Source organism: Macaca fascicularis, chromosome 7 (assembly GCF_037993035.2).
Source record: "Macaca fascicularis isolate 582-1 chromosome 7, T2T-MFA8v1.1".
NCBI classification, from domain to species: Eukaryota; Metazoa; Chordata; class Mammalia; order Primates; family Cercopithecidae; genus Macaca; species Macaca fascicularis.
This window is the reverse complement of record NC_088381.1, coordinates 172,484,249-172,498,861: the sequence shown is the minus strand read 5'-3', so window position 1 is coordinate 172,498,861 and position 14,613 is coordinate 172,484,249. Positions and strand designations below refer to the sequence as shown.

Here is a 14,613-nt window from a genome sequence, read left to right as displayed (position 1 = left end):
TTTCAGATATGTATAGTATGTCTTTTATTTGCTTTTATTGTCTTAGTGCAAGAGCTTGAACTTCTGGCACTATGTTGAATAAGAATGGTGAAATTAGACATCCTTGACTTGTTTCAATCTTGGGAAAAGAAACTCAGTATTAATTACATAGTTAGTTATAATTTTAAGTATATAAAGTTAGCTGTAGAGTTTTTGTAGATGTTCTTTAGCAAATGAAGAACTTCCCCTCTTAGTCTACTTAGTGTTGTTAAAACAGAACATGAGAGGCTGGGTAATTTATAGAGAAAAGAAGTTTATTTGGCTCATGATTCTGGTGGCTGGAAAGTCCAAGAGCACAGCATCAGCCCTTACTCAGCTTCTGGTGGGGGCCTTGTACTGTATCAAGACACGGTGAAGCAGGAAGGCAAGCAGGCATGTGCAATGCAAAAGCAAACACAAAGATAAATCTCGCTTTATAGCAACCCACTGTCACAGTCACTAACCCGGTCCTGAGAGAAGGAGAATGCACTCTGGTTAGATGGCATTAATCTATTCATTAGGGATCCATCCCCATGACCTAAACACTTCCCATTAGGTCCTGCTCCCCAACAGCATCACAATAGCAATCCAATTTCAACATGAGTTTTGGAGGGGACAAGCTATATTCAAACTGTATCACCCTCTATTCCCAGTTTGCCGACAATTTATCACGAATGAGTGCTGAATTTTGTCAAATGATTTTTCTTCACAGATTGATACTATCATGTGATATATTTCTCTTTAGCTTGTTAACATGATGAATGATATTGATTGATTTCAAATATTAAACCAGCCTTGCATCCCTGAAATAAACCCACTTAGTCATAGTATATGTTTTTTGTTTTTTTGTTTTTGTTGTTTTTTGTTTTTTGTTTTTTTTTTGAGACAGAGTCTTGCTCTGTTGCCCAGGCTGGAGTGCAGTGGCCGGATCTCAGCTCACTGCAAGCTCCGCCTCCAGTGTTCAGGCCATTCTCCTGCCTCAGCCTCCCGAGTAGCTGGGACTACAGGCGCCCGCCGCCTCACCCGGCTAGTTTTTTGTATTTTTTAGTAGAGACGGGGTTTCACCGTGTTAGCCAGGATGGTCTCGATCTCCTGACCTTGTGATCTGCCCGTCTCGGCCTCCCAAAGTGCTGGGATTACAGGCTTGAGCCACCGCGCCCGGCCTAGTCATAGTATATGATTCTTTTTGTATACTACTGACTTCTGTTTGCTAATATTTTGGTAAGGATTTTGTGTCTGTGTTCATGAGGGTTATTAGTTTGTGGTTTGTTTGTTTTTTATACTGTTTTGGGTAATTTTAAAATTTCCTTTAGGACTCTTTTTGATCAGTGGACTACTGTTTCCAAATGAACTGCTCCATCCACCCCTGGGGCCCTGTTACTGCCACACTGTCCCTTTCCCTTCAACCACCCCACCCACCACAGCCCTGCATGCTCCTAACATTCCCTGCCACCCTGTTGCAGCCCTGCGTGCTTGTGGCACTCCCTGCCACCCTGCCATGGCCCTGCATGCTCCTGGCATTCCCTGCCACCCCAAGGCTTTTGTACTTGCTGTGCCCCTGCCTGCAATGTTCTTCCCTGCCTTGACTCAGTCCCAAAGTCGCTTCCATAGGGGAGCCCTCCCCAAGTTCATCTGTTGCTCTGGGCTTCTATAAAGGATACCCTACCCAGCCTACATCCCAGCACTGCCAAGGGGCTGCAAGCAGGCCAGAGGTGGGCTTCAGAGCCATTTGTTACCTGGAGAAGATGGGCCAGAGCAGGAAATCAGGAGAGGGCAGAGGCAGCTCCACCTGGGGTCACCCCGGGTCTCTTCCTGCCTCTCTTCAGATATGTTTGCAGCCCTGTCCGTCTCTCCACACTCTCCCTCCCACAGATCACTCAGGGCTGTCAGGCCCAGAGACCCAGCTTCCTGCCAACTGTGCATAGAGTTGGAGGGGCACAGCAGAGAGCAACACCTGACCACTGCCTACCTCAGAGCAGCCCTCTCCTTGTCCAAAATCTGGCCTGCCTGAGGCTGGCCCAGAATCTGCCAAGTGGCCAGAATGCAGCTCCCTGGGTCCTGGGGCCCAGAATGGAGAAGCAGCTCAACTCAACACAGGAAGGCAAGGCAGCCCCCTGTCCGGGTCCGCCACGAAGCCCATGTCCTGCCTTCTCTACAGGGGCCTTCACTCCCCCATGCTGGGGAAGGTTCTAACAGGGGAGGCCCCAGGGGCCAAGTTTCTCGGCAGGCAGAGCATCGAGCTGAAGGTCAGACTCTCCAGGGAGGGCATGAGCTGCCTGTCCCGAGGCTATCTGCTCATAGGCAAGATGTGTCTCGTGCACACTGAGTCTGCTATTACCTTGCAGGAGGAACCGAAGCCCCTGCGAGTACGGAAGCCCCAGGACGAGCCCGCTCACCTGCGGCTTCATCTCCCAGTTGTCATCAGGGCAGGTCTGTGGGAGGTGGGATGAAGGCCGTGGTGTTGTCAGATGTGATCCCTCACCTCCAGGAGCACCGGGCAGGCAGGGCTCATGCTGAGGGAAAGAAGTAACATGACTCACCAGGCCCTGAAGGGTGAGCCCTGAAGCTTCCCCAGAGCTGCAGTTGAGGCTATAGGCCCCGCATCTGCATGGGGCTAGGAAGGCTTCCTGCTGGAGGCATGCCATCAGCAGGGTCTACCAGGACTAGGAGGTGCACAGGAAGACAGAGAGTTTCCGGGCAAGGGGGCTGCTCACGTGAGCTTGGGGGGCACGGAGGAGGTCCACCATGGGAAAGACAGTAAGGAAGGGGACTGTGGGGAGTGGGGAAGCCCAGGCCTCTCCCAGCCGGCAGTGGGGCTCCCTGCCCCCGATGTTGGGGCCCTGGAGAATTCTAAGGGGCCCTGGGTCCTAGGGCCCCTCCCCAGTCAGCCTCTATCCAGCTAGACAGGCAACAGGCAGGGGTGAAATGCTGTTTGACAGGTAGCAAATCACCTCTCCTCTTATGAGAATAACCCAATTATTTGACAGTGTTTTTTTTAATACTCACAACATCTGTCTTTACTGTCTAATTTATGGAATTACCAATTAGCAATGACAGTTTCTGCCTCTCTGCAGGGTACAGGTCTAATCGTGCTATCATAACACAGGTGCCCTCAGGAGGGATGCCAGCAGCCCAAGCCTGGGCCTGGTCAGCTGTAGGACACCAACTGCTGGCCCGCAGGGCTCCGGGATGTGGTACCCTCTCCAGGACTTGGCAGATGCTGCCAATCAACTTTCCATTCCCCTTTGGGTGGGCAGCCAAGGGGGACTTCTTTGGGATATGGAATCATCCTTCTCTGGGATATAGGGGTCTAATCCAAGATCTCTTTGTGCCCTCTGGCCCCTGGCAAAGAGCAAGCCCCATCTCTGGAGGTGTGTGGGCCACCACACGATCCGAATGTGGCCTACATGACTGTGGGGTCCCATCCACTGTGTGACTCTGAGTCCCTGGGCCAGGGGCAGGAAGAGCCTGTGGGCAGGGTCATGGCCCAGGACAGCATGCCCGGGCACGAGGACCCAGTTGAGGGCAGTGACCAGGGTGGCCTGGGGTTGCACAGGGGTCTACCCTGAAGTCTCAAAACGAGGTTGCAGGCTGGGCGCCCGCCAGTCCCTCATGGCCCCATAGCCGCAAGTCACAGCAATCTGCACCATTCAGAGGATTCCAGATTTCCCCAGAGTTGCCCTGAGCCAAGGACGGGGTCCTGTCAGCACCCAGCGGATCCGAGCCCCAGGGGAGAGCTCAGCTCAGTGCAGGTGATGGTGCGGCTGGGCTGACGGAGGCCCATGGGCCCAAGTCTGGGGCTCCCACCAAGCAGCCTGCGGCCCTTCCCGGCCCCACGCCTGCACTCCCGAACGCCATCCCCGACATTCAGACCTTGGTTCGTTTAACTTCCGATTTCCACCCATGACTAATGGCTGTCCCTGCCTTGTCTCGGCATTGGAGCTGGTTCCTCTGGCCCCAGCTGCATAAACAGGTCCAGCCCTGATAGCCCACGGAAGGGCTGGATGAGGCAGTGGCATGGCCAGGAAGCCAGGGAGGGGCCCAAGTGGAAAAATGAGGTGCCAGGCCAGGGGTGGTGCTGAGGTCGGGGCCCAGGGACTGCCCAATGCAGGGCCGCTGGGGCAGACGGCAGCCCCCTCCCCGTCCCTCTCCTGCCCAGGCTGCCAGGAGCCTTTGGTGAGATTCCAGCTCCAGCCTCTCACCCCCTTCAGCTGCCCTCTGCACATGGTGTCCTGGTCCCCTGTGCCCAGGCATACCCTCTGAGACCATGTTTGTCCTACTCCCTGGCATGTGGTTGCAGCTGCAATCCCAACCTCACACCCCATCCTGGCACTGGGCAGGCACCCTGGGGAGCCTGGTCACAGCACATTTCAAAGACAAGAACACTGAGGGTCACCAGGGGCATTCATACCCCTGGAACCCCAACAGGGCAGCTCCCAGGAGAGGCTCCCAGGCTGGCTGAATCCCAGACCCCAAGGCTTTGGCCCTGCCTGGTACTCCTGTTTGCATGTCAGGATCACTCCCATCCCCACCGCCAGCCCTCTGGCAAGACCATCTGATCTGGCCCAAGTCCCCTGTACCCAGAAGGAGGCCCATAAAAACTTCCCAGACTGAAGGGATCATGAGCTAAAGTCAGCAGGGGAAAGAGGTGGCTCCAAGCAAGGAGAGGAAAACCCACAGACAGCAGCCTGTGGGGCCGTCACCACTGCCACACCCTGGAGCCCCCAGAACCATCATTGCTGTTCCCTGGGAGGATTGCAGTGTGGTACGGAGGGAAGCTGATGACTCCAGCACCCCTGCATGCCCCAGGGCCAGGTCGGGCCCCTGCAGCCCATGCCTCGCCGTCCCATCAGGCGCTCCCTGCTTCTTGCACCTGGCTGTATGTGCTCCCCTCGTCAGCCATGGCCCCTTTGTGGCTCACTGCTCCAGCTGCCAGGGCCCTGCAGGAATGCACCACCTCTGACCTCTGAGGAGCCGGCTCTCAGGCGAAGCCCCTCACCTGCCCTCCAGGCTCCAGCCCAGGTTGTAGTCACGCCCCTGGACTCCCAGGGCCCTGCTGTGCTCACGTCCCGCCCTGGCCACTCACCTCTCGCTCCCTGCTATGCCCCCAATCCTGAAATTCCCTCCCAAGCTCACCTCACAGCAAGGGTCAAAAGTCACCGAGCCCGCCCTGCTCTGGGCCACCCCTCCAGCTCTGCAGGGGTCCAGGCCTCATGGCAGAAGCAGCCTCGTCCCTCCCAGGAGCCCCCAGAGGGGCTGAAAACTCCAGGAGTCAGGAGTCAGCCTTGGAGCCTCACCCCCAATGCGGGCATGAAAATCCAAGCCTCTGGCAACTAAAGGGGGGAGTTTTTTCTAGGGACCACACGCCTGCCTTCAACAAAAAGAGAAAACGGAAAAGATACTGGAGCTGGTGCTCTCAGAGATCCCGGCACACCCGCACCCCTGCCTGCTCTGCCCTCCCCACCGCCCACCCTCGCACCAGCCTCCCCAGGCCATCTGCACAGGCTCCAGGCCCTCTTCTGTTTCAGAAGCAAGTCTCAGGGCAGCTGCTGGCAAACAGCTGATGAAGGCTCCCATCTCCCAGGGTCAAAACCAGGGCTCTGCTGCCCGTCTGCCCGACAGCTGACGGCTCTGCGCATGCATTGGTCAGTGCAGGCATGGACACAAAACCTGCTGTGGAAATGACCACTCACTGTGTCCACAAGGGCCCAGCAGACCTGAGCTTCCCCAGGGAAGGGGAGGGGGCTGACACCTTTTTGTCATATGGTCATTCCCAGATCCCGGCTGCAGATCTCACATATCACTTCCCTCCAGGCCCCAGTCCAGGGCGCATCCTCCTTCTTCCTGGCACTCAAAGCCCTTCCTCTCAGCAGAGCCCGGCCCCTCTCAACCCTGGCCAAACCTGGGGGCGCCAAGGGTTTACCATCGGGGGACAGGGAGCAGGGATGGGGGGCTTCTCTCAGGAGGGGGCACTTTAGCTATGGCCCCAGGGATGCAGCGGAGCAGAGTGCTGGTGAGCTGGGAGCGCACGGGAAGTCAGAGCACTGTGCATGCACACCCTGCACACAGGGCAGCCGCACACGCACCTGCAGCCAGGCCCAAGTGCAGCGAGACCCTGAGCTTCTCCAAGCCACGTGTGCTCATGTCGGGGCGATGCCATTAAGGCAGAGGCTTTGGCTGAAGCAACCTGCCCCTAATAGTGAAGGTGCAGCAGGTGAGGGGCTGCCGCTCGGCATCTCCAACACGAGGGCTGAGGCCCAGGTCAAGTCCAGGGTCGGGGCTCACACAGCCACAGGGCCAGGGAGTGGCATGGTGACCTCAGCACCCATGTGACCCTGAAGCACAGGTTTCCAGAGTCCTGGGTCACCTCCCATCCTGCCCCATCTGCAGCAGCCCAGGCCACAAAGCCAGTGCTCTCAGGGGTTGTGATGGGTAATTACATGTGTCGGTGTGACTGGGACACAAGGTGCCCAAACATTTGGTCAAACGTGACTCTGGACATGTGTGAGGCTGCTTCCGGAGGAGATCAACACTGGAGTCAGTGAACTGAGTCCAGCAGGGGTGTTCCCCACGTGGGTGGCCCTGTCTAATAGGTCGGAGGCCTGCAAAGAACAAGAAGGTGAAGCGAGGGAGAACTGGCTCTCTGCTGACTGCCGAGCTGGGTCATCTGTCTTCTCCCTGGAACTCGCAGCATCAGCGCTCCTGGGTCTCCAGCTTGGCAATGGCACATCCAGGGACTTTCCAGCCTCCACAATCACATGAGCCAATCCTTTATAATAAACACACATCCACACACACACACACGTATGCACAGACATGCATAAGCACATGCATACACACACAAGCATACACACATGCATGCACACACATGCACACACACACAGGCTCTTTTGGCATTTTCTGGAAAACCCTAATACGGGGATCACCGAAGCCCCTGCCAACCTTGCAGCCACCCCTGAGTCGGACTGCACCTGGCCTCCTCTGTCTCCTCTGCGTTATCAGAGAAAGGACAGAGGCAGACTGGTGAGGAGAGACGTTTACTCAAGAGGGTTACTGCAGGGGGGCGGGGAGGGGGCTGTTGCCACAGGGAAGGGCAGTCCAGTGGGAGAACGCCCGCGCCTCGTCAAAGGGCTGCAAGCTTCTCTAGGGTAAGGCGAAAGAGCTTCTCTTTTAGAGAGAGGCGTCCACACCTGGGAGGATGTGGCATGGGGAAGCAGGGACAGTCTGCAAGACAGAGAGGTCAGAGGCAAGTGTGGTTGGCCCTGTTCTCAGGAGGGCATCTGCTGGCTCGAGTGAGGGCGGCCAAGGTTCATGCGGGAGTAGGGAGCTGAACCGAAGCTGAGTAACAAGACTTTCCTTCCGGTTGAGCAGCCAATCACTTATGAGGCCACACAAGAACTCTGAGGGTGTGTGTCTGGCCTGGGCCTGGAAACAAGGAGCATCTGGGAATGTTTTCCAGTCTTACGAGCAAGGGGCCTCCCCTCTGCTATAAGCTGTTTTCCAGAACACCAGAATAGAGGGTTTCTTAACCTTCAGGTAAATTCAACATTGTCACAGTGAGAGTGTCCCTGCAGGAGTCTCTCCTCAGGGGTCTCGCAGGACAGGCCCCCGGGCTGCACTGGGGACGCGGGAAGAAGAGGACGATGATGCAGTTGGGAGAGACCATAGCGCAGAAAGTGGCTCGGGGTCCAAGGTCCACGGTCGCTGACGGCTTAGCCCCTGGTCCCACGGAGAGCGTGGAAAGGTGGGGTCAGAGGGCCAGATGAGGAGGGGATTTCTGTGGTGTGACCTGGACTGTGAGCTCTTCCCCAGCCTGAGGGGGAAGAGGACGGGCTTCTCCTTCACTTCTGGGCAAAGCAGATCTTGGACAGGATCCCCGAGGCGGGGTGGGGCTGGAGGCTGGAAAGCTGCGGCACCTGGTAAGGGGGCCAAGCTCAGAAGGCTGTCGGGGGTGGCCAGCTGAATTCCTACACCAGCGCACGCTGGCCAGACCCGGGCAATTTGCAGGGTGGGGGTCTCCGGCTCACCTCCCTGTGTTTCCCACAGGGCGCTCGTTCTCGTTCATTCCTTGGTGCATCCAGCCACACATCCTGAGCACCCTCCACGTCCACGCAGACTGGCCTGAGGAGCTACGATGACTCAGCCACCATGGCCTCCAGCAGAGGAACCTTAGCAGGAGCCGGCCAGTTGCCACCAGCTCCACTTGGGGCCATCCTCTCCCAGGGCCCAGCAGAATCCGGAGGGGACACCTCCCACTACTCTACCTGCCTTCAGGGCTAACCCCCTGTGGGTTCTAGGCTTCCTCTCCAGGGGTTCTGGGTCAAACTGTGTCCCCCCAAAATTCCTATGTGAAACCAACCCTGCCCATACCCCGATGGTGGACTTTGGACTGTGGGAGAACACCACCTCTGTTGTTTTAAGCCACCAAGTTTATGGTCTTCGTTATGGCAGCCCAGGCAAACTGATACGTCAGGGAAGGGTCTCCAGAAAGGTCTTCCACTCCCCGCTTAGAGTCCAGCGAACACACTTGGACCACAGCACTAGTTCCTGCTCTCTCCGGGGTGCTGGATGATAAGCCCGTTGCCTGCCTGTCTGGGGCTGGGCCGGGCTCGCTGTCTAGGGCCACGGTGGAAGTGTGATGTGAAATTTCAAAATGGCATTCTTGCAAATCAGTGTCAGTCCCTGTGTGGGGGCGCATGAAGAAGGATGTTCCAGATCCTGAGCTCGAAAGCCCGAGGCCCCTGGGCCTGCATAGCCTCCCCCAGTCCTCAACCCCATGTGGCTCCCACTGAGAGCTGCCCAGTCCAGGGCATGCAGACGGCCCGTGAACGCTCATCTTCCTGAGCCAGCTTCCAGCACACTCCCTTTCTGCTCTTGGGCTGAGCTGAGCTGGGAGATGAGCAGGCTGCTGTTGGTGCAGGGGACGGGTTGAAGCACAGCCTGCCTGGAGGGCTCATGGCCTGGCCCACATGGACGACAACCGGGACTGCAGGAATGGGGAGGCCAGGCACACGGCACTCCTGGGGATGCAAGAGCTTCCGGAGACCAGCAGCGGCTTCCTCACTAGCAGCACCTGACAGGGGCACATCTGTGCCTCTCTGTGTCCTGGAGTGCTTCCGGAGCTCTGGGAAGTCATAACTGACTGCATATTTATTGTCAGCATTGTTTAAATTCCGGTGCATTTTTCTGTGATAATGTAATAATAATATAAACATTTGCTGGGTGCTAGCTACGCTTAGTGCATATCACCCTCAACCAACCTCATGAGGGAGATCCTGCCATTTGCCCCATTTTACGGATGAGCAAACAGAAGCTCAGAAAGTTTAAGTCAGCTGCCCAAGGTCACACAGCTCATGGGAGGCAGAGCTGGGATTTGAACCCATTTGGGTTCACAGTTTGTACTGTTAACCACAACTCTCCCCTAGGCTGACGCTGGGCTGGGGTGCTGCTGGGGCCACCCAGGGCTGCAGAGTGTCAGCACTTGATCTGGGTGAGTCTCAGGAAGAAAGGGAGGTGGGGAGGGAAGAATCCCATCCCAGTGAGCACACACTGCCTGCCTCCCGCTCCATTCAGCGTCCCACAGAGCCTGGGTGCCGTCTGTCCCCAGGAAACAGAACCCACCCCGAGGGTCCGTGCCCACACTCCTGTCTGCACAGCCGTGGCGCACACATGCACACTCACACACAGCACATGTGTGTCAGCAGCAGCCAATCCCAGTCCAGGCAGGTGGCCGCGGACACAGCAGCTGGGCCTGTCTCACAGAGCCAGGCTATTCGGGGTAGAAAATGAGGCTTTGAATGTCGTGGTGTGTTTGGAGGTTTAGAAGTTTGCTCAGGGTTGACTGTACATTTATCCCACTGCAGAGAGAATGAGGCCCGCCAGGCAGCCCACACAGGTCCAAAGCTGGGCTTGAGAATGGAGCCGGTCCTCGCAGGCACCTCACTCCAGCAAGCGGGACCCTCCAGGGTGGGGAGGCTCTCTGGTCTGGGACCAGGACTCTGAGGCATCGGTTGCCCTGGAACGGGCAAAGGCCTGGCACCAGGTAGAGCAGCTCTGGCTCAGCTCCCCTTCCCCGCCCATGAGGCCTGGTGCAGATCCCCTGAGGGCCCTGGTGCAGCTTCTCCTGTGTGAAATGGAGATGTGGCCGCCACCTCATCACGGCACCGTCATGAGTCCAGGAAATGACGTAGCTGGAGTACTATGTGCTTAGGAAGTTCCGGCAGGTCGTCCATGTGGTTAATGTGTCCGCTGTTACCAGCAGCAGCAGTAGCAGTGGGGGTGCAGGCAGGTGATAGTAATAGCAGTGGCAGTAGTGATAGAATTGCCAGTAGAAGTAGGAGGGGTGGTGGATGTGGTGGTGACAGTGGTAGTAGCAGCAGCAGTAACAACAGTACTGGTGGCAATAGTGGCAGAAGTGATAGTAGTAGTGGTATTAATGGAGGTGGTGGTGAGCATGGTAATGGTAGTAATAGTAGTAGCAGTGGCAGCAGTAATAATGGTAGTTATAGCTGTAGTGGTGGTAGTTGTTGTAATAGAGCAGTGGTGGTCATCACAGTAGTAGTAGTAGTAGTAGTAGTAGTAGTAGTAGTAGTAGTAGTCATGGTGGTGGTGATAGTAATAGTAGCAGTGGTCTCATGCCTGTAATCCCAGCACTTTAGGAGGCCGAGGTGGGTGGATCACAAGGTCAAGAGTTCGAGACCAGCCTGGCCTACATGGTGAAACCCTGCCTCTACTAAAAATACAAAAATTAGCTTGGTGTGGTGGCACACACCTGTAATCCCAGTTATTCAGGAGGCTGAAGCAGGAGAATCACTTGAACCCGGGAGATGGAGGTTTCAGTGAACTGAGATTGTGCCACTGTACTCCAGCCTAGTGACACAGCGATACTCCATCTCAAAAAAAAACAAAAAAACAAAAATATAGTAGCAGTGGTGATGGTGGTGGTGGCAGTAATACAGCAGTGGTGGTCATCATAGTAGTAGTAGCAGTCATGGTGGCAGTGATAGTAATAGTGGTGGTAGTGGTGGTAGTAATGGTAGCTGTGGTGGTATTGGTGGTAGCAATAGAGTAGTGGTGGTCATCATTGTAGCAGTAGTAGTCATTATGGTGGTGGTGATAGTAATAGTAGCAGTGGTGGTAGTAGTAATACAGCAGTGGTGGTCATTATAGTACCAGTCATGGTGGCAGTGTTGGTAATGGTAGCAGCGGTGGTGGTAGTGGTGACACAGCAGTGGTGGTCATGGTAGTAGTAATAGCAGTCATGGTGGCGGTGTTGGTAATGGTAGCAGCAGTGGTGGTAGTGGTAATACAGCAGTGGTGGTCATTATAGTACCAGTCATGGTGGCGGTGTTGGTAATGGTAGCAGCGGTGGTGGTAGTGGTGACACAGCAATGGTGGTCATGGTAGTAGTAATAGCAGTCATGGTGGCAGTGGCACTCAGTGGGTGCCCTCCCCAGGAGATGTGTCATGACTCGGCCACTACCAGGCCCCTGCATGGCGCACCCCACGGGTCTGGGGACTGACGTCCACTGGTGCCTCCTCACGGGGGACAGCCAATATCCACCGGTTAAAGGTAATCGCTGTGAAATCAGCACCGTTGTCCCAGCTGTCGCACCACCTCTCGGGCACTGGGTCAGTGGCTGAAAGCGAAAGGCCAGCATTGCCTCTTGATCACACTTTAATCAGATTCGGCCTCTCCCAGCTTCCGCCACTGCCCTCGCCAGGGCCTGGGCCTCATTACAGAAGGTAGAAGGAGATGACATCATTCACAGTTAATTGTCTTGTTTGTCCGCCGGCTCCGAGATTGTTTTAATAAAGGGCAGAGGCGGATAAAGGCTACATTTGCATCCTGGAAGGGGAGGCTGACAAGGGTCTCTTGCTCATGACATTTATTGTTTGCAAATGAGATAACCCAATAACAGCAGAGCCAGCTCAAAGCAGAGAACCCGCCCTGCCCTCCTCCACCGGGGCCAGCCAGGAGCTGGGACAGACCAGGCCACGCAAGAGACGCCAGGGTAGCGCCCTCCGCCCACGGCCACCTGGGGTGATGCGTCTCAGTCCCCTCCTGCAGCACCTACCTGCAGAGTGGCCCCACAGTAGGATGCAAGCAACGCCTGTTGAGTACAGCCACCCGCAGGGTGGAACCAGCATCCCCATTTGCCCAGGAGAAAGCCGAGGTTCAGAGAGGTCACGTTGCCTGCCAGTGCCACACAGCTGAAAGCAAACAGAGCAGCTCAGCATGCTCAGACTTTTTGATTCACTATTTGGCAAAACAGATCTCCATGCCTATGGTACCCATATATCCACACCTTTTTAAATAAAAATTATTATTAGTGTGGAGTCCTCACCCATCCTGTTTCTAGCTGCCTCTGGGGACCCAGTTCCTGTTGTTGGAACTTCTAAGGAAACTTTTAAGAAATTCCTCGAGTTGCACAGACTCTACTTTCCAGAACCAAACTAGGGATCTGGCAAAGGATAATCGTTTAGTTTGTAAATTTACTCACATGCAAGGACTTTCAAATCATTTGTATTAAATTGGGTTTAATAACACATTTCATAGGTGGCTTTTTAAAAAAAAAAGTATTGTTTTATTGTTACCTGGCTAGGGCCAGGGACTTCCTCTGAGTTGCCATGGCCTGCCCCATCCCCACCCCAGAACTTCCCTCTGTCACAATCCAGGACGCTATGTACAGAGAACTGTCACTCAGTCTGAGTCCAGAGATACAGCAGGATCCAGGTAAATGTTGGATGGATGGAATGGATGGATGGATGGAATGGATGGATGGATGGATGGATGGATGGATGGATGGATGGATGGATAGGTGGATAGTTAGATGGATGGATGGATGGACGGATGGATAAGTAGATGGATGGTGGATGGATGGATGGATGGTTAGGTGGATTGTTAGGAGGATGGATGGATGGATGGATGGATGGATGGATGGATGGATGGACGGATGGATGGATGGATAGAATGGTAGGTGGGCAGATGGGTAAATGGATGGATAAATGGGTAAACGGATGGATGGGTGGATGGATGCATGATTGGATGGATGGATTGGTGGATGGAAGTGTGGGTGGGTGGGTGCATGATTGGATGGATGGATTGGTGGATGGAAGTGTGGGTGGGTGGGTGCATGATTGGATGGATGGATTGGTGGATGGAAGTGTGGGTGGGTGGGTGCATGATTGGATGGATGGATTGGTAGATGGAAGTGTGGGTGGGTGGGTGCATGATTGGATGGATGGATTGGTGGATGGAAGTGTGGGTGGGTGGGTGCATGACTGGATGGATGGATTGGTGGATGGACAGATGAAGTACCACTCTTGGTATTGCCTTCTGTGTCAGGTAGGGGCCATTCTGAGCAGATGGTGGCTGCCAACCACCATGAAGTATGACCTTCCTTGCTCCCATGCAGCCCACAGTGGGTGGGCAAGCCTGCCTGACCGGTTCACACCTTGCCACCTCGAGCCCATGGCAAGGAAGTGGGTGCCATGATGACAGGCTTAGGGCAACACCTGGGCACAATGGATGCTGGGGTCAACCCCAATGCCAGCTACAACGGCCGTGCTTGTAGGGTCATTCTGATTAACCCAGATGTTCCAACATCTCCAACTTGCAGGCCACACTGTCCTTCAGTCACCAGGTTGACCTCTGAGCCACCTGGTTGTCCAGGTGTTAGGAAGCTCTTTCTGGTGGGAAAAGCATCTTGAGCCCCTCCTATGCCTCCAGTCCCTGCCAGACCACCTGGGAAGCCCCAGGAGCTGCTGCAGTTCCCACAAGCCCAGGCCGCCCAGGTTGCAGCCGCCGCAGCCCCCGCGGTCCACACAGACCTCTTCCATGCAAATCATACTCTGGGGTACTCACAGGACATGTCCACTCCCAGAAGACCCAAAAGCTCAGCCAGGTCCAGGCCAGGAGTGATAAAAGCACTTAGCAGAAGTTCCTTAAAGCTCAGAGGTACCGGCAGAGGCGAAAGCAGAGGCAGGGGCAGGGGGAAGAAGGTAACCAGAACATCTCGTCTCCTAGGACTGTGACCCCACCTGCTCCCCCATCCCAGGCCTCCGGGCCCCTAAAGCCTGGGGAGCCTGGATTGAGGGAAGGACCCATCACCCCACAATTCTGCCAGGGGTCAGGATGGTCCAAGCAGAAGTTTCACCCAGCCCTGTGGGGGGACAGGAAGGAGCCCACTGAGCACAGGCAGGTCAGAGGCTGCTGCAGAAGAGCTGAGCCAGAACCATCTCTGGTCCCCAGGAGCCACCACTGGGCCTCACGCACTGTGAGGACTGAAATATTCACCAATCACAGGGCTGTCCACACGACGAGACTCCACGCACATCCACCACAGCCTCCCTGGCCCCCTCTCCTCTTCCTGGAGGCTCCCCAAGGCCTGAAATTACAATTAGAAAGTTTTTCCTTTGACTCTGCAAGGCAGACAGGACCTGGCGTCTCCTGTGCGTGGCTGTGGCCTGAGTAAGAGGGGGCATGGGACTGCATGGGGGCTGTGACAGTTCAGCTTGCCCACCCAGCAGATGGGTCCTCTTCTCCTGTGGCCACTGAAGGCAAAGCAGGGGTGGCGGTAGGGGAGGGGGTCC

At 55.6% G+C, this 14,613-nt stretch overlaps 1 long non-coding RNA gene across 1 annotated transcript; it reads right to left on the bottom strand.

Annotated features, from left to right (window-relative positions):
* Positions 1-272: 272 nt before the first annotated feature.
* Positions 273-2,532, bottom strand: LOC135971684 (uncharacterized). The gene is made up of 2 exons (XR_010587940.1): positions 2,415-2,532; positions 273-375 (listed from the first exon to the last, which is right to left on the bottom strand). It is a non-coding gene; the product is annotated as an uncharacterized lncRNA (long non-coding RNA).
* Positions 2,533-14,613: the final 12,081 nt, after the last annotated feature.